At 40.6% G+C, this 27728-nt stretch overlaps 1 protein-coding gene across 1 annotated transcript in view; it reads left to right on the forward strand.

Moving 5' to 3' along the window:
• CNTNAP2 (contactin associated protein 2) overlaps positions 1 to 27728 on the forward strand; it is a 1027100-nt gene that overhangs the window by 881024 nt on the left and 118348 nt on the right. The gene's annotated exons all lie outside the window — the stretch shown is intronic.

Genomic DNA, 27728 nt, shown 5'->3' on the forward strand with positions numbered 1-27728 from the left:
ATCTCTTTGACCACTGCCAACCACATAGCCAAGCAGCTGAAATTCTTCAGCATTATTCATTTGTGCCTGTCTAGCAATCACAAATCTATGGTGTCCATATGTCTATGTTTTGTATCAACACAAAAATAACCCCATTCCTTCCTGATCCTCAGTATTGTGGAAGCAATAGAGTGTACATTGTAAACAGTAATCCAGTCTCTTTTCCACCTCTTGTGGACATCCTAACAAACCAGAGACCATATGCATCAGGAACTGCACTGCCTATCTCCATCAATTCTCTTGGAATTGCTTCCATAAAGTCAGCAAAATCCCATCATGTAAGTCTGCAACAGTATTTCAGCGTGTCACTCCACAGGCAGGTAGGAAACAACTTTTGATTTGCAATCAACACAAATTCATGTCTAATCTTTATCCTTTAGAGGATAAGGAAGAAGTGGCATCTTGTCTCCTCTTAATGTTTTATCTAAACTAACCTAGCCAAACTCTTTTCATTCTTTTTTTTAATTTTTGGTAAAATGTGTTCCTTTTACTAATCTTCCTGATTGACTTTCCCAAGTACCAGATTCATTCATGTATAGAAATCTGACCATAGCCCTTCTTTCCATTCAGCTTACTCAGGTGCTAAATCGTGCTTCTACATGGCCAAAGTTTGAAATGACCTGAAGACCATCTCAAACTTTTCCATTCCTTTGTAATTAGACACAGAGATACTGCTAGGGATCCAGCAAATACTTTTTATGTTGAAAGAAAACATAACATGTAAGATTATCAGCCTCAATTCATATCAGCTTTATTCTGGGCTCCAGAGATTCTGAATTCTCCTGACTGTATTGAATACATTGCTAGGAAGAATGATTAGGCTAGACCTTTCCCTTGAGATCTTCAGAGAAATGGTGGTTTACTTTGTAGGTTTCTCTCTCCACCTTGTTCCTCGTCCCCCCTCTCCTAATTGTACTTACTGTCTTGAAGAGACTTAGGCAAGTAAACATCATCACTTATCGCAGAAAGCAAGCCTGGGGCCCTCCACGTCTCTTCCTTTTTATTTACACATGAAGAGTCAGTAGTTCGTAGTGACTGAGCTATGATCACGGAGCTTCCTGAAATTAAATTCATTAGTAAAACAAGAAACATTCCAGACGTGCACAGCACAGCTTGAAGTACTCAGCTGAGGAACTAATTAAAGACAGATAGCAGAGTGGGTAATGAATAAACACACACTGTGGGTAGAAATAGCTCGCACAAATACGAACGGTCCCTGTTACATTTGATGGGGAATTAAATTATCATGTATACTGAAATAAATTGAACAGTAAGAGCTCTCCTGCAGCTTTTAGGCCCAGACTGCCCTTGAGGGTGAGGCACCAGGCAGTGGAATCAGCAAGTGGAATCAACAAGAGCCCCGGTGCTGGTGTCTTCTGCAGATCTCCAGCCTTCAGGCAGTGCCTTGATGCCATGAGAGTCTGTTTTGTACGCAGCTGTCATATGGTAAGGGGGCCAAAGCCTTCCAAGCCCACCCTACATTCTCTGAACATGAGCACAGACCTGTTTGACACTGGGAAAAAGAGGCTTTGAGTGATGTTTTCTTTATACACCCCCTTCCCTTGCCCATCACTCCCACTGTGCCTCGTCCCAAGAAGAATTGGAAACATAGAGTCACCAGTGTAGTACTCCTAATATCACATACCTGAGCTAGGGAGTACCCAGTTATGACAACCATATAGGTAACCATATAACCACAACTGCCCATTAGCATCTGGTAGCACTGCAGACCTTTAACTTACTGGTTTGAAGAGTATCAGGTTGTTTCTGCAAGTTGAATATACAAATAGCAGGACTGCCTGTAGCTTTTAAAAGGTTTAGTGATACCTTTTTTTAATCAGATTTGTAGACAACAATATGCTGCCCACCAGCCATTTCCAGAGGATGCTTTTAGCACAGCAGGCTGTAAATGAACAGAGACAACACTGTTCATGACATGAAGGCAGTTAAAAGAGATAGGAGCTTTGTAAACATACATAGAGAGGTGCTCCTGGGGGACTTAAATAGCCATTACTAGATGAAACCCAACATCAAGCTCAAGTTAAGTTTGCTAACACTTATCACCAGACTGAAAATTGAATTCACAGTTTTAAAAATCCCAGACACAAGGTGCTAGATGGAATTCATGAGGATGCTTTAGAGAGAACCCAAGAGGCTGAAAATAAGATAAGGAAGATACAGTTCATAAAAGGGGTTATTGGTTGTAGCCCTCCCTGCACCCAGAGCCATAGGACTGCCTCTGATATGGAGCTTGAAAGTTTCCCAGTACAGATACATTCCCAGCCATATAAGTGCTGAGTCCTTAGACACAATTTTACAATCTGTCCTAAAGGAGGCATTGGGATTTGCTGCTCTGCCCCTGTAGCAGGCCCAGACATGAGAGAAAGTCATAGTTCCTTTGTAAAAGTCACTCCACACATTTGCAAGAAATGTTTTATTTTGCTATGTATATTCATGGTAAACAATACCAGAGCCAAGAATCTTATACCCCTGCCTGCTTTCCTCTCTGTGTTTGACTACAGTATTCAACTACCCCCTCATACTGACCCCAGCACTTCCCAGTTGGACCACAGCCATGCAGAGAAGCAGAGGGCATGATGCCTGCACACCAACACTCTGCATGGCAGGGAAATCCCTCAGATAATCAAACCCAGCGAGCTGTGCCTTAGTTCACAAATAATTTACTTCAGTGGAATTATTAATGGCATGGGATGCTGTTCTGTAATTCTTAACCATCCTAGCTGTTGGGGGTACAGGTTACTAAACATTCCTATTATATCTAGCCATGCATCAGAACATGTGGGTAGCATGTATAGGAAATACAGCTTGCATAGTCTTGATTTTCATGGGTGAGGTCAGGGAACTAGAGAGTCAGTTATAAAATCTATCCTAAAGCTGTATTTCTGTACACACAAGTATGTAGACTTTTACTTCTTGGAGTGTTAAGGCCCCTGTGAAAGTTATAAGGTGCAGAGAGACAGAGTTCAGAGAGCTGGCTGCACTACTAACAACCTTCACAGCTTACAGATATCACTGAAACCCGTGTAGCTGCTGCCCTTGACATTTCTGGGAGCCTTCTACAATGAGCTCCACGATCTTCATGGCTGAAGGCAGATAAAGATCCAAGATATTCTGTTATTCTCTTCAGTACTTGGGCGGCATGGTGTAGCATGAGGCATCTCTGCCCATGGCGCAGGGGGTTGGAACTAGGTGATCTTACAGTCTTTTCCAACCCAAACCATTCTGTGATTCTATGACTCAAGTTCTTTTACCCACGATATGTATTCCAGGTTATCTAGGATCCTGATTTGGCATAGGTTAAATTGAGGTGATGTAGCATTTTGGAGTTGTCTTAGATTTTGTTTGGTTCAATAAAATGGAGGAAATCCATTACATTGCCAGAAAGGGCAGTGTAAAGAACTTTGCAATGGAGCATGTGTGCTTTTGTTCGCTTGTGTTTTCTGGGTTATTTTGTTTCATTTAAAAATTATGTTCAGCATATGGAAACAAAGGCCTGTTGTTTGCTGCCTGCAAATAAGCACTGTATCACTCCTTGTACCTCTTTCTTTATGAGAGATAGGTGTATGTAGCCCCAGTATTCAGCATTAGGCTCATCTGGACAGCAGTAAATAGAAGTCATTTCAGACTCCCTTAGATTAAGTTTACCGGGTGTAAATCTAGAGTTGGTATTGTTGGCTTTCCAATAGCATAACTTTTAAGTATGTATTGGTTGAGGTATTTTTTGTAGTTTAAACCTTGTGGTTATACTGCTTCCTGCAGCTGCGTCTACAATTTATGGCAAGGATATGCTCCAGTAAAAGTCGTGCTTGCAAAGAGTACCTGGGATTTACATGCAGCATTTACCATCTTTTTAAACAATGTATTTTGACTTCCTCACATTCTTTCAAGTCTTCTTCTGTGCCAATAATGACTCAGACAAATACTTGATTCAAATCAAAGGGACAGAGGAGCAACAACAGCTACTGTAACCAGTAATATCTGATGCATTGTAATTCCTGGAGTACTGCTTTGTCATTTTTTTTTAAGTACTGAAGATGCTGTACATCTAGGAAATAATGTGACTGTCATTAAAAGATCAACATTTACTGACAATTGACTATGCCAGGCTTTTGCATTTGCAACAGTATAGAAGTAACACGCTTTTCTCAGGCTCAGTTGCATCCCTGTTATGAGGGACCACTGTGAAAATACCTTCCAAACTACTGGTACCTCTGTACCTTTGAAACAGAGAAGGCAGGAAGAAACACACTCCACATAACACAGAAGAACACTAGGCCTTAGAGGAAGGGCATGTTCCTTTAAAATCTAACATACGTATTTTACAATATTTCTGTCTTCACTGATTTTCACATTTTCACCCTTTTTTACCCATTTGGCCTCTCAGAGTTGTCTTTATTTTCCTTTATTCTCTATTTTCTATATTCTGAATTAGTTTTCCTGTCTCCTTTGCCACAAGAATACGAGCACATCCCAAAGGGCACCTGAGAGACACAAATGGCCCACAAATCTATGCAGAAAAAGCGTAAGTATATATACAGGCTTCCAAGGGAATGTATACAAACATTGCTTCCCAGGAGTAACCGTCCCTGGAAGTGTTCATAAACTGCGTAGGTGAGGCCCACAGTGCCATGGGTTAGTGGTGGCCTTGCCAGTGCTGGGGAACGGGTGGACTGCATGAGCTTAAAAGTCTTTTCCAACCCAGTTGATTCTATGATTCTGTGACTCGCCTTCAGCAGTCTCAAGCTTCGGCAGGAGAGACAAAGTCTAGTCTCATCAAATTGACTTTCAGTTCATTAGGCGTCAGAGAAGAACTGTCTGGAGATGGCTTTGCTAGCCCTGCTGTGCACAGAACTGCTGAAATCAAACCCCGTTTCTTCAGCTGCTGATGCTCAGTAACATAGTTTAAATACAACTTTCTACTAAATCTTGTTGGAATTCAAGTTTTGAGTGGAAATGGAAATCACTCAATGCCGTGCTGCTATTTTGCTTTTGTTTGGGGCGGGGGCAGAGGGGTGTGAATACATGACAAAAAATTCATTGGCAGGCTTTCAGATCAGAGGAATGTAGATTGTCAGGTTGTAGTTTAATGGAAACAAATGTAAATATTAATGGAAAAAAAGGTAAATGTTAAAAAGATACTGGTTTTACTATGAAAGTGTTCCCAGGGTAGTATATATGAACTTGATCATATATTGTGCAAAGTGTAGATTAATAAGCATTTCTATTTTTTCCACGCACAGAATCTCCCTGAAAAATACTAGATTCTCAATTTCCATATGAATTATAAGATAGAAATATATATTCACCGTAATGCAGCCCATGAGATTTCTAGACTGTCAGCAGTATAATAGCTGTAGTGTTGTATTTTTGAGCTGTGGTTTTGATCCCAAAGTACTCTGAATCTGTTTTTTAAATGCAAACAAGTTTACTTGCTGCTGTTTATAGTGCTGTAGGATACGGAGTTCAACAGCATATGGAGAATGTAAAGCCAGATGAGAACTGTGAAATTACTAGGGAAATTTAGGAAGATAGGTTGTAATTGCCCAAACTATAATTTCACTGCAGATGAGCACCACTCTTTCTGAAAGCATCCTTTCATATTCAGTCACCCTTAGCAGAGGTAACTGCAAAAATATTGCTTCACACAAAAATAAGTGGGCCTGGCAACTCCTTGCCAGAGGATGCCAGAGATGATAGGATTTTACATGATCATAAAGGGATCGAAAAATTGAAGGAGGAAAACCATGTGCAGTGTTAAAGATATCAAAGCTTTTGTATCACAAAGTGAACAAAGTCTCTCACATGTTCAGAAAATATTCATGGGGAGTATAACTGTCAGCCTGTCATGGAACCCCAGGCTGGTTTGGGTTGGAGTACCTTAAAGCTCATCCAGGTCCAACCCCCTGCCACAGGCAGCGACCCCTTCCACTAGAGCAGGTTGCTCCAAGCCCTGTCCAACCTGGTTTTGAACACTGCCAGGGATGGGGCAGCCACAGCTTCTCTGGGCACCCTGTGCCAGCGCCTCAGCACCCTCACAGGGAAGAACTTCTGCCTAAAGAGCTCATCTCAGTCTCCCCTCTGTCAGGTTAAAGCCATTTCCCCTTGTCCTATCCTTTTACTCTTCCCTAGGCATCCAACATTGTCCTGAGAAGATGAAAGGTGCAAAGCTGTATGGGCCTTTAGTGTGACATGGTGCAGCTGTTCTTGTCTCCTTAACTTTTACATGTGAATTCTTACAGGAGAGTTCATCCCAGAGTGAATACCTTGGAGGTAATGATACTTGAACCAGTACAGCAGAACATTTAATGGCCATTTTTAACATTAAGCAAAAGCTTAAATGCCATAATCTAAAATAGAATGTCATGATTTAGTGAAGTGATAGTATTAATATTATTCTAATTGGTTTTTGTAAAGTACCATTGCCATAAAAATAATCAAAATATAATCCTTATCCTGTGTGCCCATAACTTTTCTGCAGCTTATTTAGTGATATTCCTAATAGCTACCAAAGTAGAATCTTTGCAAAGGAGGAGTATCTTTTTATTTAGCCTCAAAGGAAGTTATATATTCAGTTCGTATTAGTTCTGTGACATGAGCTAGCTCTTCATGCTCACTGTTAAGTTGGAAAAAAAAACCAAATCAGTCTCTGTTTCAGTTTCTGTGACCTGTCAGAAATAGTGCGATAGCTTTAAATGAGCAATTAAGTAAATTGTAAACCCACTATGAATTCTGGATTCAAATTAAGCACCAGGCTACCTTTCTCTGCCATTCCTGCTGATAATATGACTTCTCTTGTTCAGTTCAAACTTGGTTACATTCAGCTGCATTACTCATAAACAAGGAAACACCAACTTTTCATTTATGTAGTTTAAAAGATTTATGTATTTAAACACCATTACACAATGTGCCATATATGTAAAGGTGATCTGATTGTGGATAGCATTTAACTGTTTACTTTCAATGAGTTGAAGTGGGTAACATTCAAGGAAATACATTTAAAACATGCATCATGTATGTTTAACTCACCTATAAGTAGGTGGCATAACTGAAGAAGGAGCTTTGTTCATACACACCCAGCAATGATTGCTCTGATGTTCCTGCTGTGTGACCGGTTAGTTTGAGGCTTTCTCAGGCAAAGGCCATTACTAAATGTAACAGCCCAAACCATTCTGTGAGTCTGTGAAAATGTGCTTTATCTATTTTCCACTGAAGACAGTGTATATACACGTGTATATCTTTGTGCGATAGCATGGAGTACCATGATTTAACCTGTATGCAGACTGAGTATGTAGGTGAAGGAGAGTCTGTTCCCTTGGCTCCTGTGATATTTCAGAGAGGAAAAATTTGTGTGTTCAAAGGGAGGACTCTGGTGTATAGTTTGTGCCATCGTGTACTTCTTTGGTGTTACCTGCTTGCACAGCCAGTAAATTTTATGCATCTCTTTGGTGACACCTACTAAAGTTCATGCAGTTGTCTGGTTTGCACTACAATGGTGTGGAAGTTTATTTCCTCTTTTCTTTCTGTCTTTAAGAGCTCACTGTCAAAATAACCAGAATATTCCTGTGCGATAGAGAAGTGACTGGCCACTTAAAACCGTGGAATACATGCCATGGTTTCAAAACCTGCAGGTTGATAATAGGAGCAGGGTAATAACGATAAGAATGGATGAATACTCTTTTTCAGAGAATAGAAGTACTGTGTGGCATTTTATGTTTTCTTGGGCATCTGTATCTGATGATTTAGGATCCGTTTTCCGGTATCTGTTCAAAGAGGTGCCCTGGCAAAGCACATGGGTTTCCTGTCCACAGCATCCAACTCTTTCATACTGCCTCTGCAGCACTTCCTCACCAAAGACTTCGGTTAAGTTGTGGCGTTATAACTGAATGGGTTGACTCAGAATCTCCTAAATACTGAGCTTTGAGCAATTTGCATTTTGTTTTGCTCATGGTAATAATAAACTAGGCATAATCAAATCATGAAATTTAAAACTGGAACTTGGAATGCAATTTTAATCTTAATAGAGCAAAACACAGGTTGTGAAGCTGCTGTTATTAAAGCTGTTAGCATACTTAAATGTTAGTGCTTTTGTTCACATGCTTAATTACCACCCTCAACAATAAACAGTTTGATATTGTTGTCATCGTATGTAAATGCATGCATTGCAAAGAATGACCACAAACTGATTTTGATTCTAATTTGTGAATGTTTATAATTCCTTATAATGAAAGAACATAGCAGCACCTTCCTCATGGAAGGCTTCTGGGGAAAAACCAGCTTGGAAAATGACAGAAAGATGTTTATGTGAGTGTGTGAATATCAAATATGATTGGAAACCCATTTTGCACTGTCCTGGGTTCAGCATAGGTAGGAAGTGGTATATTTGTTGCAGGCTCAGACATGCAGAGAAGAAATAGATCATTGTTTGGGCCACCTGGAGAAATTCTGCAAGCCTTATGATTTCTTTGAGCATCCCTACTGCTCACTTCTCATTTCACTGAAGTATAGCTTGCTTATGGTTTGAAAGAACTAAAAATCCATGGAAACCTTTCTGGTTGTGAGATATGAGGAGAGTATCTAAAGGCTGTCAAGTGGAGAGTTCAGAATAAAAGCTTTCATCTCTTGCCAAGAGCCATTATATCCTAAAAATGTGTTGTCACTTCAATTTATACTGCAAACCAAATTAGACAATGGTATTCCCTAAAAGGTTCCAGAAAGTGAGTTCGGGCCCTGGTACAGTTGGAACTAAGGAAAAGGAAAGAAAAGAGGGAAGCCATATTAACAGTTCTATCCATTCAGCTCTGTGTTAATTTGGGATATATTGAGGCTGTGTTCAACCATCTTTCCTTCCCTCACCTCATCACTGAAGGAGGATAATCAGAGTCGCAAACATATGTGAAATTATTTGTACTATGGAATTACTTGAGGTAATAATATTTCACGTCTTTTTAGTGAGGGGTTTGTGACTGTTGCAGAGACAAAACTCACCCACTGAACACCAGTCAGACACAAAGGTCAAAGACTGACAGAGCACACTTTTGGAAATACACTACTGATCTAATCATGCAATATATTTCCATGCAAAAAACAATCGGGTTCTATTCAGAAAGAGAGGATAGAGCATAGACATAGTCTAAATAGCACTATCGGATTATATATATCTGGCTTAAATACCTGTTTACTCTAAAATATGCTGCTGAGTTGAATTCTTATGATTTAAAAAATTAGTGACGGTGGAACACTTTCCATTTGGTAGTTTTGGGGTGGGGGGAGGAGAGGGAATCTTTAGAAGTTATTTTCAAGTTCTTTATTTCCTTGCCATTGCCTGGCAGAACAGTTATTTTCACTATAGCCAAAATTGAAACTTCATAGCTAAACTTCATAGCTAAACACCAAATACTTATCCCTGAGTATCCCCTGGTACACCATGATTGTCATGGGACTTGATAACACTGAGTATAGCTGGTAAGCCTTCTAAGGTTGCTTAAGCCTCCAATTTGGTCAGTAGATGAAGATGAGGTCTCCAAATACCTAATCCAGGTATTAGCTAGTCCAGAGAAGAATGAGTTATGGCATGGTACTGACTCCTTTCTTCTCTTCAGAAATAGATTGCTACAGGGCTAAAATCTTTCTAAATATTCCTCCAATCAAATCTTTTTATTGTTGGTAATTGCCGTCAGCTCCAAAGGGATGCAATGAGATCAGAGATGGGAGGGCACCTGGATGTAGCTATTACAGAAGATGTGGTCCCTTGCAAATATTGTAGGAGGGAGAATACTCACCAGTAAGATTTGGTCTTAGTCTTTGCTGTCAAAAGCCTAAGAAAATCTGACTTAATTTATGTCCAAGAAGAGCAATAATAGGAGAGGAAGAAAGTCACTATTGAAGTCAGCCCTGGTTTGAAAAAACCTCTGCCAGTGGGTTAACTCTCAGCTCTAAGAGAGCCACACAGAAAGGCAGTTAGAAAACAAAGGGAGGGAAAGAGCAGTAGGCAGAGCACAGGCTTCCTCCTTCCAACAGTTCACTTAGATGTGTGAACTAGCACCCTTCGTCTAAAAAAGACAGTAGGTGTTTTAGATGTTAGTTGATCAAAGAACAAAACTGTGCTGGGCCCATCCTTATCCAGAATTAATTAGGCTTAATTACAAGCTTATGTGATGAGCTTTTTCTTTTTCTGAAACCTTGATAACTGCAATGAAGCAAGCCCTTAATATTAAATCTTATTTAAAATGCAACAGCTCAAACTGTACCTTCTAATATTGTCCTGAAGTGTTTGTTCACTGCTGATAAGAATTCCATAATGCCACATACCAAATAAATACCAATCCCACAGCTTTCAGCAGCAAATGTTTCTGAGAGGAGCCCCATTTCCCTCCCAAATTGTGAGATTTCTTTCATTTGCTGGATTCTCTCAGGATCGCAGTGTCAGATCACACCACTACAGAAGTGCTTGGTTATTTTAATGGGGCTCAGATTTACAAGATGGAGCGTATCATTTAGTTCTGTATGCAACCGAAAGCTTTTTTGGCAAGACATTAGAGAATGATCTATTTTAACAGCTATAGCTTTTCTGCTTATTCTAGAGGACATTTAAAATCGCATTACTATTAGTACCATAAATTCAATTTTGAGCTAAGCTTTACAGTAAACTGATCTGAAATAAATGCACATTATATAGACCTACCAATGGCTGGTTATTCAGCATATTCTGAATCTGGTACATTTAATTTTATAAGCAAATCTTTTGCTCTCTAGCAAACTTGAAGGGGTTTGTTTGGATTGAGAAGGGAAGACTTGTCTTGTGGAGCAACCTAATGGGTAGTCCACTGCTATCTGCAATACCCTGACCAACAGCAGAGTTGTGACCCACTGATTGATACATACATTGTATATTCAGAGCTGCCTCTATCAACTCTACCTCTAAAATATCTTGGATAGAAATGTGGATTTGTTTCAGGCTAAAACTGCATTACTGACACGCCTTTCCTCTCTGAATGCCATGAAAATCTATCAGATTCAGAGAACTATTCAATTTGTATTCTAGAGCTGTATAGTATATATTCCTTTTTGCACCACGTTCACTGCAAATCTTTTGCATTTTAGGGATGCCCCTTCTTCATGTTTTCTTTTTATTGCTGGCAATAGGAGTTTTCATTTCTTAATTGCATTAGCATGAGTAATGCTTGCTTCATAGGAACCAAAGCATTTATATCCTGGCAGAGTACTAAGAACGGATACAATTGCAAACAAGTAAAGTAAAATGCCAACTAAATCAATTAAAAGCTTGTTAATCTTTTTTCATGATGGCAACAGCGAAGTCTAAATGGAAAACAGCAGAAATGCACCAGTGTTAAGTACAGGCTGAATTTCCACATTCTCCCTTACTCCTTTGGTGCAAAGGAGAGAGACTTTATTTCTCAAGTTTAAATTGGAGCTGACTGCATGGGAAAGAAACCGTGTTTCCTTTTACTCTTCTGTACTTCAGCTGAACACATTTGATATGGAAATTCTCCAGAAAATAAACTCTGTGCTGCCATTTTATAAAGCCATTTTTTTCAGGGGAGCAGAGGGGGAAGCACTTTGAATTTTTACGCAAACATTAAATAAATAGGGCAAGTCCAAATCCTGTTCTAATGCAACTTGTAAGTCACATACCCAGCAGCACTTACATGGAATAAGTGCCTGTAAACATTATGCAGCTGAAGTACAGCAAGAGGGAAAAAAACACAACTATGGGTATAATCCCAAAACATTCTACATTTCATGTGGTGTTTATGTAAAGCAGAATGTGAGTTCTGATCTATGCTACTCTCAAATGTTAAGCAAATATTTGGGCAGTATAAAACTGGATGAGCTCCACATTTCAGGACTGCTTCAGGTAAATCCTAGCCTTCTACTCAGAACTATTATTTTGTTAACTTTTTTAGGAAAGAACTACCTTACAGGAATCTCACATTTTCTTCTCATAATAGGACCTTAATTTTGGGCGATGCTTGGAAGGAAAGACTGTAGGACAGAAGTATTAGAAGGAAGATCTTAGGAGGTCTGTATTGCTTCCCTGCTGCTCTCTCGGAAGCCTGCAAATGAGCGTGGCAGGAGTGGAATAGAAGGAGATTTAACTGGAGCTTTTGAAGAGCTTCACAGGGAGATGTGAGCAGCAGTCCCTGGAGCTGCTTTAATATGTGATACTGCAGGCACAAACCAGTCCAGAGTTCAGGATACAGGGGAGGATATTCAGGCCTATTTGCCATACCTGTCCCGTTCATCACATAGCACATCCCAGAATCGGAACAAATTCACCTGTTTGCTAAAATAATGCGAAAATGATTTCTGCTTTTAATTCTGCTGTGTGATTATAAATAGGAATAAGTAAATAGTAGCTGAGGCCTCTAGGAAATGTGTTTTAATAGAATTAATCTGCTAAAGCAATGGCTAGCCATAGTCCATCACTTGTTGAATTGCATTTCATTTAGAAGTTTTATCATTTTATCATACGTTGTTTTGAAAGGATTTGGGCAGCACAAAGGGATTTCAGCATTCTTTGGGGTAGGAGATAAGAAATGGTAATTTAGTGAATTCTACAGCCTTTGTGGGTTTTCCTTTTCAGTTATTTTGGAATGGCAGTGGTGAACTCTGAGCAAAGCAATGATGTAGGCTATTTCCAAGTTTGTGACAATATATATTTAATGGCACTTACTAATTTATCCTAAATAGTTTGAGCAGCAGCCAGAATAATGCCATTCTAATTAGTCTTTATGACAGCAGATCAGCTATAGTCATCACCTTTAGGAAAAGCTTCTAAAAGTTCCCACAGGGCAAAGACCTGATTTTGCAAAGCAATACAGTACCTACAGCTGCTTAATGAAAGTGTGCTCTCCACATTTCTTTCTATGTACACATAGCATAAATGCTTTTAATGTCACATTTGGATTAGCAAGTTGCAATATTGCAACTGTAGGTATTACAATGTATCATGGGATTGAGGGGTATTTTAAGGCAGGTTCTTTCACTGCTGTCTAGTTTATGAGTATGTATATGGGGGGGGAAGCTAAAATTCCTACATATTTCTGTACCTTCAGGAGCTGTATCTTTTACACAGATTAATGGTAAGATCCCGAGAGCTGGAAACAGTGAAAGTTTTATCTTTCTGCATGAGGAATCTAAAACTGAGAGTGAAAATTAGTCACAGTCCCATTCAAACGAGGCAGAAGTGATCACACATTTGTCAGAAGCAGTCTTTCTAGTTACTGTGCAGCAGGGCTACATGCACATCACTTCAGGTAATAAAGAGTTCCAGCCCATACTGATTAGACTCAGTATTACCATTTTATACCTATTGAAGGGCAAGAGATTGACAGCAAAAAAATGTGCCTTTAAATTCACTCATTTGTTAAGCACGTACACTCCTTTTCTCCTACTTGATCTCAGGAGGCTGGTATAAATGATTCCTCTCATCTTTTTACTACTCATTTTAATCCATTCTGTTTCTTTCTCTGTTTAAAGAAAATGGATCCATGCATGATGTTTCTAGTGCAGGTTAATTAATACACCTGTCCTGCTGTCACTTAGCACTGTGGCTTGGTCTGCATTTCCCAGGCAGAAGCATGGTTCCTGCATGCTGATCCCCTGCTTACAGCAAAGCAGGCTTTGATTCAAGCCAGCTCACGCCCGCATTGCCTCATCTCCCCTTCATTCGTTTCTAAACAGTGGCACCAAGTTCTTTGCAGCAGAGTCAAAAAGGCAGGCATGAAAATGAGATTTTAGAAACCTGTAAGCCTTGCCCAGTGTTTTTCAGAGGGCATGACAAACCTTTCTCATTAGGCATGCAGTCAAAGTGGAGCTTGACGGCTTTCTCAGAGAATTAATAGGAGTTTCAGCACTGTGTGGTGAGTCTGATCATGAACCATGGATGTGGCCAGACCCTGTGTTCAGATTATCTTTAGTAATGTGAGTCAAGTAAATACAGGGCTGCTGTCTCTGCATTGAAAGCTCATTTGTCTAGAATTTGTCTATGTTACTGAGGCAAAAAGAAATGCTGAAGGCAGCATTTAAGTGCTTCTTGCTCTGTCTTTCTCTCAGAGAGAACGATTTTCTACCTGAAAACAATTCTGGTCTGAAAACTGATTATAGAGGGATGTCATCTTTCACTCAGGAGACTTGCTTGCTCAGGACCACCTGCTAATGTGAGTGTTGAAATGCTGTCTGCTCTCTTCTGCCAGCTTGGTCTGAGAGCACCTATACTCCAGCGAGGGTAAGGGCTGAGCTCTTCACCGACTCATTAATCATGGACAGGCTGCTAACTAATTTCCATTATACAGTCCATCTGTGTGCCCCATTCTGCAGGGACAAAGAGCCACTGTAATTATGGATAGGTCCTTAATTATACCTAAGCAACTTTCTGAACAGAAACAGGACACACGGATCAAACTTTGATAAGCATTTAACCAGCCATAGCTGGTTCACAGCTGGTTATGGAGTTTGAGCCAGAGAGAAATGAGTTAACTACGTTTCCCTGGGCAGTGTCTGTGTAAGACTGGGAAGCAGAGGAAGAAAAGTAGCGTTGAGAATGGAAGCACACTCCAGAGAAAAATGTGGGAAAATAAAGGAACTGATATGTATAGTCATATGGCAGATTAAATCACCAAAGAACTGTTTGAAATGATGTATGAAATGACTTTGACAAATTGAAAGACTGATGGCACATAGATGCCAAAACAACATCTAGGATTTACACACCATTTTCTCTCCTCATGTGTCCTTTTAACTAAATGTCTTGGGGCACGTTGGGTCTTAAGCCCTTGTATGGTCATGTAACCTAGAGTCTTTATTGTCATTTGAGTGAGGACATGCACAGCTTACATAGTGTTCACTCTCCCAGGGGAATTGCAGAGTACAATTTCACTTGGGGTGAAAACCATTGCAGGTTACTAAAGGCCAAACTGCAGCTACCTAAAGTCATACCTAATCCAGAGGAATCGGGAGCTGTGTATTTCAGCAGTGTCACTCAAGTTACCTTTTCAGTTTGTGAGAGGAAGGTTAAAGTGAGACCCTCAGGAATAAAGGGTTCAGAGAGCTAAACCACTCAGCCAACATTTCATTTGGAAGAATCTGTCTTCCAAAAGAATGTCATAAGAGCCTGTATTTATTAATGTAGCATTTGGGGACTTTTGGATTGTGTAGCAGCAAGCTAGTGTTATTGCAAAAGAAGTCTATGCAATATTAGACTCTTAAAATTACTGGTGTAAGGTTACTTAGACACACAGGCACATGTCAAAGTTACAATATAAACATGATTTAAAGTTGTTTAGTAAGAGCAGTTGTTGATATTGCAGCAGCACTCAAAGATTTCAGAACTGATTGGCAACACACGCACTGAAACAAAGGCTTAGGACCCAAAGGCACAAACAAAAGGTGGATGAAATGTGTGAACATGGTGACCTGTCACAGTTTAAACCATGTCGTCTGATAACTGTGTCCCAGTCTGATAGAGTTGCCCTGGAAAATCCAAACTGTAGTTAGCTTCCATGTGAGTATAATCATCTGCTTGTGCTAGCTGGACTTTTAACTAAGGTCAGTATTTAGAAGACGCTTGTCTCTTTTACTAATAACACTTACCACTACAATATCAGAGTTAAAAATACGATGTATTTTCCACCATCCATCATTTATTTACTCTTTGATTTTGTTCTCTGTAGTGTACAGGCTCTGTCGCTACTGGCAGTTCCATTTTCAGATTTCAGATGCTATTACAACATTACTTACAAAACTGTATCATTGCAATAATTACAATATAATGAAAAGACTGTATCTTCTTATGCAGTTTGAAAAGAAAAATAATAACCTTTTTTTCATTTAGTCCCTGTCTGATCCCTCCACTTCTTGCAGTCTCCGTTGCTAAGGCTTTCGAGGTGTCAGTTGCTTTTCTTTGTTTTACTAACAATTTCAGCTTCTTTGGGCAACCTGTTCCAGGGCCTCATCCAACTCACAGTAAAGAACTTGTTCATAACACCTGATCTAAATCTCCCCTATGTCAGTTTAAAGCCATCACCCCCTTGTTCTGTCCCTACAGGCCCTTGTCCAAAGCCCCTCTCCAGGTTTCCTGTTGCCCCTTCACTCACTGGAGCTGCTCTAAGGTCTCCCCAGAGCCTTCTCTTCTCCAGGCTAAACAAGCCCAGCTCTCTTAACGTGTCTTCATTGATAATAAGATCTTGGGATATCCTGGTCCCACCTTTGTCATGGACTTAGTCTTAGATGTCAAAGCAAATAGCTCTGATTTTCTGCATCAGTTACCCTCCAGCTACTGCAACGTGAAACCTGGATGACGATAGTGAATCAGCTTAAATGGGAGTCATCTGACCTAAGATCTCTATCAAAACCCTGTACTGTGATTCTCAGGAGGTGCACTTAAATGTGAGGCTGGGGTTACTGAGCTGTGTATGTACTGCCTGGTTTCTACAGCAGAGAAGAAGGAAAAGGAAGAAAGCCCAGCAGTCCTACCACTTACTTCATGAAGGTTTCTCACAGCAGTGCAGATCTGTTTGCAAAGATCATGATCTGCTTCAGCCTGAAGAAAATTCTTCTGTGAATGTCTGTGGCCACTTTAAACATTTTCATATCACATGGTTTGTAGGAGATACTTCAGGACCTGAAAACTAAAGAAACAAAGAACAGTAATTTCCTAGTAGCCATATCTTTTGTTGCTATATTCACAATTTATTCTTTGACTTACAGTATTGCAGTCCATGGTTTTGCATTACATGTAAACAAGGAAGTCAAGCACCATCATTGTGTAAATCTGTGTATGAACCAGAGTAAATAATCTCTTCTGCTTGAGAGGGCTCAATACGAGATAAAGTAAAAGCCTACCATGTACCAAACATGATCTAATTGCATGAAGCTTTTTTTGGGTACACGTGGGTTATATAAGCAAGCTTGAAAGAGAACAACTTCAGGTTGAACAGCTTTTCCTTTTCCCATGAGAAACCACTTTCATTAATGATTTCCTGGACAGTGCTTTCCAGAAACAACAGAGAACATGATCTCTGGATAGTGTGGATGGAGCATTATCTGCAAGTTTGAATAATATGTCTCCAGACAATTCAGCAGCACCTGTGGTACGGAAAACATCTATTTATATTCCACACTTCATGTTTTTGGCAGCTTGATAGGCTGCATATTCCGTCGTTCTGACACAGTGAAGCAGAGCTCAGTGTGACTCAGTGGAACAATGTGCATCAGCTGCTGGGATTGAAGTTTTTGCTAAACCATCACCTATTTATCTATTTAAAACTAGGCATATAAAGACAGTTTGCTCATTACCTAAATTAAATGGGTTATCTGAATACCTGTGATTCCTTATGACCAAACAGAAACGCATTATTTCAGCTAACATGTTCACGCCCAGGAATCATTCATGCTGAACTGAATCAACACCCCTGTCTGAATGTTCAGCACTCTTATTAAACTCACTAAAAACTTACTGTGCAAGTCCTGGCTGTTGGACTACAGTACCCAAGAGCTGCTGAACCAGTTTCAGTATCTCATTCAAATTACAGTGTATCACGGGAAAGGGGAGTCATTGAAGGCTGAGAGAGGGAGATGATTGTGCACTTACAAATTCTAGTATGTATTTCTACAAGCCATTGACTTCATTGGGAACTGCACTGATACCCTCTAATCTCCTAGGGTATCACTGCAGCACAGTGAGGCTATCAGGCTCAGACTATGTTTCTGGTGGTCAGTCCATTAGCTAGATAGTAGGCACATGTGCTTGCTGTTGCTTCAGCATGTCCAGTCAGAAGCTGAGCACTTGTTCAGCTGACTCCTCTGTGATTTAGAGAGGAAATCATATCCTCATATAAATGCTTTCTTCCTTTTTATCTTCAGCTTAATTAGCAATACCATAATTCCATCCTGAATATATATTATTTGGCTGCTCGACCTGTATTACTCCTTCTCTTTTTTCCTCCCTCTTTTTAAAAAATAACACCATCAATATAGATATCTTAAAGGAAAGAAATGCATCACAAATTGCAAAAACGTAAGCTGGTCTTATTAAGGACAAAAAGATAATGCAGTCAGATTTCATTATGCATATAAGAGTAATTGCCTTTTGCAGTTGTGAGGCATTCTATTTGCGGGCTGGAGATATTCATGGAGACACAGCACATAACAAACTGTCAGCTCAAGAAAAATAGGCTGAAACCATTGCCACTGTGTTAATTCAGACAATAAAGAAGTAATTAAATGTCTTTAACTGCCTTCCTTTTAACTGTCTCTCACTCAAATTACTTCCCCCTATTACTCATTTTTACCGTTATTGTAAATATATCCTTCTTGTAAATGTTCATGTTTGGTGGCTAGGGACAGTCCTTGGAAAAATGGGAGACTCCGTGCTCCCTGACTTGTCAAGGAGTTAGGCAGATAGACAGTAAGGAGCGTAATGCTGAGAGTAGAAGGAAATGAAGGAGTGAAAATAGGTGTCGGATTCAATATAGTCTGGAAAATAACATTAGGCATATAGGTGTTCACGCTCCATCCACTGTGCACAACCTGCTGTTAAGGTGACGGTCAGTTCCCAAAAAGGCTAATATAAAACAAATTCTCCTCCTACCAGCTTCCATGTCCTCATATAAGCTGTTCATCCTTCCTCCCTCCATCTCAGATGTAAATGCTTGACTTTTACCATTACCCATACCAGGGCAGGAGGAAGGGGCATTTCCTGTGAGTCCACCTCTCCTTGTCCCACTATAGCTTTCCTGGCCACACTCCTGGAACTGTTAGTGATCCTAGGCAGCATGCAGTCTGTGAGCAAGAGGTTTTTTGTTTTTAAAAACAAAGATTAGGTGCTGAAAGTGAGAGCTTGAAAGCAGTGTGTAAATGATAGGAAATCAATCAAGAGAGGTTGTGATATGAAGGTGGTGAGCCAGACAGACCAGGAGAGATTCTGAGGAATGACAATACAGCTTGCAGCTAGAAGCTTGCTTCTGGATGGGGAATGAATGTGACGTGAGAGCAGCTGAACCACCATACAACTCCTGTGTTGGTACCCTGCATTCACTGGGATCTAGATGCTTTCCTGGGAATACACCGAGTTTCTAAAACGGGCCTGTGTCCTGCTCCATGGCTCACATCCACAGAGGTGTTTGGGTTACTTATTCCTGTACTCACCCATCCAAATTAGTAACAGTTCAGGGGCTGTTATCAAGCTCAAGCAGCAGACAGAGCTCTAATCTGGAGTACTTCTCTGAAATGAAAAAGATCTGAGGTGCTTATATAGGAATTTAGTGTCTCAATCTCTCTATGTACTTTCCAGGTGTGAAAGAGAATTCTGCCTTCTGTGCCACTTAGATTGCTGCTGGTTTAATCCAAAGACTAAAAATGTTTGATTAAGAGGCTAAATAATGATTGGGGAGATTTCTTTCCTTAAAAATAAGAGATTGGGGATGTACCATGTAGTCTCAAAATAGGTGTAGGGTTTCCTGTAACTGGCATTTCACTCTGACAGCATTGAACAAAGAAATAACAGCAAAGTCAGGGTAGCCATTGTGTAAAATGCTTGCTTTACCCACACAGTTTTGAGTAAGACATAGGGCCATATGTTTTCACGGCTGTGATATATATATATTATGATGCAGTATTTTTCTCTGCGTGCTCTTATTTTGTACCAGTTTTGCCTCCATATACTCAGATGTCATCAGCCCTCCGGGGACAACATCCCACGGGTTTGTTGAAGATAAAGAATAAAATATGAATGAGAAACGTTTACTATAACCCTATAGGGAGAACACAGCCTAGAATCTCTTGTCCAGTTTACAATGTAGAGGGATATTTTTGTCTTGTGCTTGTAGAATTACATGAATATTTATTTCTGCAGATTGTGGCTTCCTTTCACCCTGAAAGCTTTGAAAACATCTATCCGGGCTTTTTTTTTTCTTCAGCCCTTTCATTAAAATGAAATGAGTTGGCTTGCTAATTACATTATTTAAGCATTATTTGAACGGTACAGATGCTTTCTATGGTACTTACTAGACAGTAAATGTGTGCTGATTTTGTTCATAATAACCAGTGTGCAGTGGGGCTCCTCTTTTCACCTTAGGGATAGTCAGGAAACACAGACTACAGGTTGTAGGTATTAATAGTGGCTTTTGTGTACTAATCTAAAGCACTGTTTTTCCCGCTTTCAATCACTGTGGGTATTTGGTTAGAATTAGCAGAACTGTGTTTCTGTTGGGAAACTGCTAATCCTGGCCCCAGTACTGTTGCAATGGAGGAAGTTTTTTGCAGAAGGAGAGAAATACCCTTCCATCCACTGAAACTACTGAGTATGAGAAAAGCTAGTAATAAAAACAAGCCCCTCCTGCCGTTGCAAGCCATGCTGCATTTGGGGAAGGTACAGTTTTGAAAAGTAATGCCAATTTATTCTAAAACAGATGTATTCTGTGGCCAAGGTTCTCAGTTCAGTTGGAACGTGAAGATTTATAAACCCAGCACCTTCAAAAAACACATATCCGGTCCCCTCAAAGTGCTAGATTATAAATTGCATGGACAAAGTTTGCATGGGATGCTGGTTTGTGGATCTCTCAGATGTTTTTGTATGTCTCTCTCTGAGGTACAAAATTCTCCTTCTTTGGGTTTGTGAATATAATTCTCATCTGAATTCAGCATAAAAAAAACCCAACCAACCAAAAACCAACACGCACCGCGTTTACCGGAGATGACATTCTGGAAAGCCAGATGACTAAACCTGTATTTTAGAAGTATGTCCCACTGCTGAATTAATTTTGATCAAATTGGCTGCTTCCATAAATAACCAAGAATAGGAATTAGGAAAGTATTCAGGCTTGTGGGTTTGAATTTTTCATCTTGATCCCCTGTTCATAGAGAATCGGGATATAGTAATGGAAGGTGATGAATACACTAGGTGTGTTAGAAAGCGTGCGTGAGAAAATACTGTTCAATTTTTTAACAGGCTGGTTTTGCTTATTTATAGCAAACTTCTTTTCTCCGTATAGGAAACTTCCCAAGCAAGCACCGTCAATTTTGAATCATTGATAGATAAAAGTAATGCTGAAAATATCAGTTGTTTGATTTATATCTTTCCTTTTTTTTGGTGCTCATTGCATGTATTTCCAGAGTTATGAAAGAAAGCAGGTTGTATAGGGCATTCAAGAGCAGCAGCAGAAGTGGGATGAACTGTCCTTTTCCATGTCCCTCAGCCTCTCTGGGACCAAAGGGACAGTTTGGTGTCCTGTACCCAGCAGAACTAAGGTGTGCAGCTGAGTGATTTGCAAAGATTGGAACTGTTCTGCTGGCAGTGGTTGCTCTACAGTATTTATGCCCCTTGGGGAATAATGAAAAAGAAATGTATAAAACATGAAGATGACTAAAGAAACATGAAAATTAATGAACGGGATGCAGAAAACTCATGTAGACCATTGCTGTGATAATAAGTTAAGGGTTGATTTTTATTCTATTTGTGATTGGTGTTAAGAAATCAAGCTGAAAGAAAAAAACCTACCCCCATACAGCTGTAAGGCTTGTTTTACCTTTGAATGCTTCTTGTGGTCCGCACAGACCTCTTGGGCCTTGGTCTTCCAGTTCATATTATCTGAGGACATGCTACGTCAGGTATGGTTTAACAGAGCGTGGCTTTGTTCCCACATCAGAGTGGCACATGTGCCCACCCATGCACTCCGTGCACCCAGCAGCAGAATTCCCTGCTGTTCGCACTGTCTCACCTGGAGGTCATCCCCCCACAGCATACTTGTGTGGGTAAATCCAAGAAGCAGACTGCAAATCTGAGAGGCAAAATCTGCTTGGAATTTTTCCTTCTGCTCCAGAAGGGAGCAGGCTGTTGGAGAGCACTGCCTGCTTCTCCAGCCAGCCTCTTTCCCCTCCAGCTGTCTTCTACCCACCTGCCACAGATCCTCTTCTTCTTTTGCACTGTACTAAGTGATCATTTTGTCTTTGTTTATGAAATGGATCTGTGTGTTTACAAAGGGTGCAGAAACTCTCTTTTCACTGGGGTTTGTGGTTATTGTGGGGCAGCAAGCACAAGCGCTTGTCAGGGGCTGCACAGAGTCTTTATTACAGACAAGTTACAATGTGGTTTCAGGCACAGGAGTTGAAAGCCACTAGGAAAGTACAGAAGAAGAAAAATGTTGAAGGAAAATTGGGGGGAATCAGTGCTGAGTCCTTGCACTGACATGGGGCAGCGTGGCAGCGGGTGAAGCATGGGCAGGCAAGATGTATTACTGGCAGAGCAAGAAGTGTCAGGAGATGAAACCAGAGCAGCTGTAGGTCAGGCCCTCTGCTTTTATTCATTCAGTGCAATCTCTCGGGTATAGTGCCACACCAATTACCCCTTGATCTTTGGTGGTGAAGAGTGCAGCCTTCTGGTAATCAGTGCCTGGACAGGCACAGGAGACATCTCAGCAGGCTTTGAACTCACTGTGCTCAATTCCTCTGCTCCAAAGCCCACAGCTAGTATTGAGCAGCACCTCTAGTCTTTAAAAGACTGGCAGGCAGCTACTGCAAGCTTGACTGGCAGTACCAGGGAGTGCAGGCTTTCATTTCTGAAGAGAAACTGATAAGCAGCTCCCCAAAGGCCACAGGGGCTCAGGAGAGATGGGAACATGCTGCAGAGGGACTTGCAGGCAATGGTGCATAGCTCAGGGACAAAAACAGCGAGGAGGCCATGGCTGAGCCTCCTTGGCAAGCCACCTTCCTATTCCTTACTGCCCTCCTTATGCAAGAGAAATGCTGGGACTACAAACAGAGCAAGGCACCTACAACCCCTGAGCAACCAGAGTTGCAGGATGCTTGAAACACATTCACCAGGAACGACATGCACAGGTTGGAGATGTGATGTAACAGGACAGTGAATTACCTATCCTTTTGCTGTTTAAACAGACGAGGAAAAAAAAGCTGATCTAAAAAGCTAAACTATATGTTGACATTTCCACAAAGACAAAACTCCCGTCCTCCTGCTCTGCCTTTTACAAAAGCTGGTACCCTGCTGCCACCTGATGGAGGATTTTTTAAAGCAGTGGAAAAGATCAGGTAGCTAGATAGCATCAGAGATGCTTGTACCAAGCAATCTTGGATTCTGCAAGGTGCTAAAGTTCAGCAGTCATACGAGAAAATGAAAGTTCAACACTGAGACATTTTTGAGGTCACCTACCTCATCCTTGTAATCCTTCTGAAACCCTAGCCCAGTTATTATTATCATCATTAACTTCCAGCACTGAAAACTGAATTATATTGCAGCAGTACTATGTACTGAATGCACTGTTTTTCCTTCTTAAATGCAGAGCTGATGGAGGATTGATGCTTGATCTGCCACAGATCTGCACAAACTTTAGGAGAGAGAAATAAAATAAAACAGCCATATATGAGAAAGTGTTGTTACACCTGCTTGTGCTCCGCTTGATGTCAATGGGAGAGGTGCAATTGAATCTTTAGAAAGGGTCTTATCAGTCCCATATCCAGCTAGCAAAGCTGGCACAAAGCGTCAGTGATAAAGAATGGCAGCCAGTGAACTGAAAGCAATAACACTGTGGACAGGGTGCTTTCTTAAACCACTGGTCCCAGGAGGTGATGTGTGTAAGTAGTGGGTTTGTTTACAGGAGATACGGTGTTTTCAGTCACCAGTGGCAGCAGTGGAGGCAGTCATTCCATTACCACATGATCCATGTTGTGAAAACAAGGGTGATCATACCATAGTCTAAAGAGAGCTGGTAGCCCACCTTTGATTTGTCCGCCTTCATTAAGAGAAAAAAGGTCGTTTATTTGTTGGAGTTACATTTAAGGAGTACCAGCTGGGTCTGCCATTAAACATGGTTTGCAAAACAAGTCAGCCCTCATGTTTAACACCCTGACGATCTCTGATGTCTTTTATTTAAGTAATAAATCAGTGTTTAATTTTATGGCATTACGCATTACCCAGGAGAGTCATTTAGCAAGCCAGTGTTAGCGTAGTGATAAAATTTGGAGTAATGGGATTGAAGCTGCCACTTCTGGCAGTTTGTATTGGGCAATACTACAAATTTAACTTCCCTAACATGCATTCAATTTAGATTTAATAAGAGTTATTATATCCCATGTCCATTAAAATTGGATTATTTATTGCGAACAATTATGAAGAACTAGCTACAGAGCTGTGGCTGCACATACCAGATTTGGCCTCAGAAGTGCCAAGCAGTGTCTCTCTGAGTCTTTGTTGAAAACCAAATGAGATGAAATGGTAGGTTGTCTTCCACATCACTTCAGTCGCTGTAGTGGCATTTGTGAATATTTATCCCCTTCACAATGAAATTGCCATGGATGCAGCTCAGGAAGGGGATGCTTGATGAGGAAACACTGCCGGAAACTCTTGAGTTGACTTTCAGGGTCTCACAGCCATGACACTAAATGTAGTGGATCACCAGGTAAAGGCCTAAATTAAGTTTTCTTGATTTCTTAAAGTGTAGTGCAGATGAACTGATGCCCTCACCATCTCTCTTCTCCTACCTCTTTCGTTGCTGCAACATGCAGAGAGTTTGCCATCATCCTGCCAACAGGAAAAATGACTTCTCCCATCTCACGTAGCACACTGTCAAGGCTCTGTTAGGCTCTGCTCAGACTAGTACGTGAGTCATCTGCACTGACCTCCCCCTGCCAAACACCCCAGTGTGGGCCAAGAAGGTAAGATGACAGCTCTCCAGATGTGCAGCAATCAAGCAGTGACATGAGAAATAGTAGCAAAGCTGTAAAAAACCCCAAAATAAACAAGGAAAATGATTACCAGTGGTGCATAGAAGACATGGTCAACTCACCTGCTCTGTGGATCAATGTTAAAAGTTAGAGCAACCTAATCTATTGGAAGGTGTCCTGCCCTGCTTCCTATTCTCCAGGCTAAGCAACCCCAGTTCCCTGAGCCACTCCTTGTGCTCCAGGCCCTTCACCAGCTTTGTTGCTCTTCTTTGGACAGAACCTTAATATCTTTCTTGTAGTGAGGGGCCCAACACTGAATATAGTATTGAAGGTGCAGCCTCACAGTAGAGGGAGATGATCTCCTCCCTAGTCATGCTGACCACATTATTTCTGATACAAACTCTATTTGATACAAATTTCTGATTAGATTCTGTTGGCACATTCCCTGGAATGTCCATACTGAGGGAACTGATGCAGTTGTAGATGAATAGGCAAGACTTTGTGTTGGTGCACGTGATGAAGAAGCTTGGATGAGAGAAAGCTTCATAATGAGATATAGTTTGGAACAAGAAAGGAAGAAACAAAAAGCAACAAGAAACAACAAGAAACATCAGCTTTGCTTCAGAACAAGCTTTTCTTGGTGTGAGTTGTTCTCCCCACAAAGGCTAAGGTTTTCTGCCTGGATTTTTTGCCTGGCTGTTTTTACTGCTCTGGGCTAACTACTCCTGAGCTCTTCTCTTTTCCTGGCCCTTTTCTTGGTAGCTGACAGGCACTGCTTGAGGCTCAAATGGGTAGTAGCCATTAAAGCAGATGCCAGTTTCTCTTCTTCAGCCTTTTTGCAGAAGGCACAACCTATCAAAATACTGACATATTTGATTAGTAGTGGTTACCTTCAGACGGGCCTGCGTTCAGACACCATGTGAAACAAAGGCCAGAGTCCTTCTGTTTGCTAAGACAAAATGTAGGATTTGAAGTTGGGTCTCTCTCTGACAAGCATGATCACATGCCAAGCTTCTCAGGAGGACAAGAACTTTTCCTTTTCGCCTTTTTTCTGCTGTTTCTTTCTGAAGGGCTTATAGTAGCACTCAGTTATGATGTTTGCTGGCAGTAAGCCCAATGCAGTTGTTCAGTGTCTTGGATCCTTTTTGTGCAGAAACCTGTGACTAAGCCACCTTCGAACAGAAGTAACGTCAGATCTTGTCAATATCTAAAGCTTTTTATACTTGGTTATTACTCTCTGTGGCTAGATGTGACTCTTCATGTTGTCTTTTTAGTCATTTTGATTTCTGTTTCCCCCAACATTAAAAGTTTAATCTTTTACTTTGAGAGGCTGGTCTGCTAAAGCTGCTCAGCAGGAATACTCACAGGAGTTAAGGCAAACAGAAAACTGGGCATTAGGCTTTGCATCCAGGAGGAAAAGCCATGCTTGCCATGCTGTTATAGAGCTTAAGCAGGCAGCCTGAACAGAGTTTTTGAAAGCCTTTCAAGGCTTCATGTGCCTCCACGTTTTTTTCCCCAGGCCTTTAATTCTAACTGCCTCTTTCTTCAGTTGTGGTAGTGTCAGATAAAATTCCTTATAATGTCAAATAGGTTGGATAAGCTGAAGACATTTTATACCAGTGGCATATTCAAGTTGTAGAGGGACTAAAAGCTACTAAGGTCTACATACCGATTCCTGCATCTGTAATTAGTATCAGAATATGTCCTATCAATTTTAAAGAGTAATCTTATTTATGCACTGAAATACTGATTCATCTTGTAAAAGAAAGGAATCCATCTTCTCTTGAAGTGAAATTTGGCACATGATTTTCCTACAGTTTTGTTTTGAAAAGCATTCCATTTAGGTGATGATACAGGAGTAAGGTGTGTTTGGTTACCAGATTGCACCTAATAATAATCAGCTGATTAAAACATATATTTCATTCTTTTTAAAGCCACAATTTATAGATGTGTGGACTGGGGAGGGGTGAAGGGGATCACAACATAAAAAATTGTCCCCACTGATACTAGTTTTCATATCCAAAAGAAGTGGTAACAAAAAGGAAAATGCAAGGCTAGAAGCTTGTGAAGATGAAGGCTAGACTTTTACCATCTTGCTTTTGACAGGGCAAAAAACCAAATGACCTTGCAGATAGCATCGTTTAAGTTTATCTGTGGACTCAGGGGATGTTTGCTCTTTCAGTTATTGAGTAATGAATATACTGAACAAGACTAGAAATTAGGAAATTATAGATACAAGAATAGAATGGAAATTAGAATAGACTGGAATAGAAAATAATAGAAAACCTACTGATTTGGTAATCTGCAGCTTTTCTTTCCCTGAAAGAAGGAGGTGCTAATACTGTTGCGGAGTCAGGGAAAACATTTATAAGGCTGAACCTTAATATGATGCTTCTTAGTTCCTCTGCCCTCTGATGGGGCAAACAATATCAACTGCTATTGAAGCACAAGAACTTGCCTTTGCATTGTGGCGTCTCTTAAAGGAAACAGTGCAGTTAGGAACTTAAACGAGAAGACTGATTTTGGTTAATAAAGGTACAACCAGTACTATCATAGTAAGCGAAAGCTAAAGAAATTGCACAATTACTCATCATATGGAGAGAAAAAGGGGGGGACAAAAACCAAAACTCACAAACCAAGACAACCACAAAAAAGCCCTGGCATGGCAAGTTTAATCTGCAAAATCAGCTTTCAACCTCTCATATTTATGTACTTCTCACAATAAATATTCATGGACAGAACTGTTCTTAGGCTACTCATAAGGAGACTATAAACATGTTTCTTCCCTTCCTATAAGCGTTTGAGCTTTTCACTGAATCATGACCTTTTTTTAAGGGAAGCAAACCAGCCCTGCTCTGAAGCAGGACCTGGTGCTCTCTCTCTGCAGATTTCATACATTTTTAGATGCAGCTGGAGTAATCCTCTTTGCTGGCACCCTATTCCCAGCCCCATTGCCTCAGCACTCGCAGCAGCTG

This window comes from Neopsephotus bourkii, unplaced genomic scaffold, assembly GCF_033783945.1.
Source record: "Neopsephotus bourkii isolate Nb327-2 ecotype Australia unplaced genomic scaffold, CSIRO-AGI_Nbou_v1 NB_1655, whole genome shotgun sequence".
Classification (NCBI taxonomy): domain Eukaryota; kingdom Metazoa; phylum Chordata; class Aves; order Psittaciformes; family Psittacidae; genus Neopsephotus; species Neopsephotus bourkii.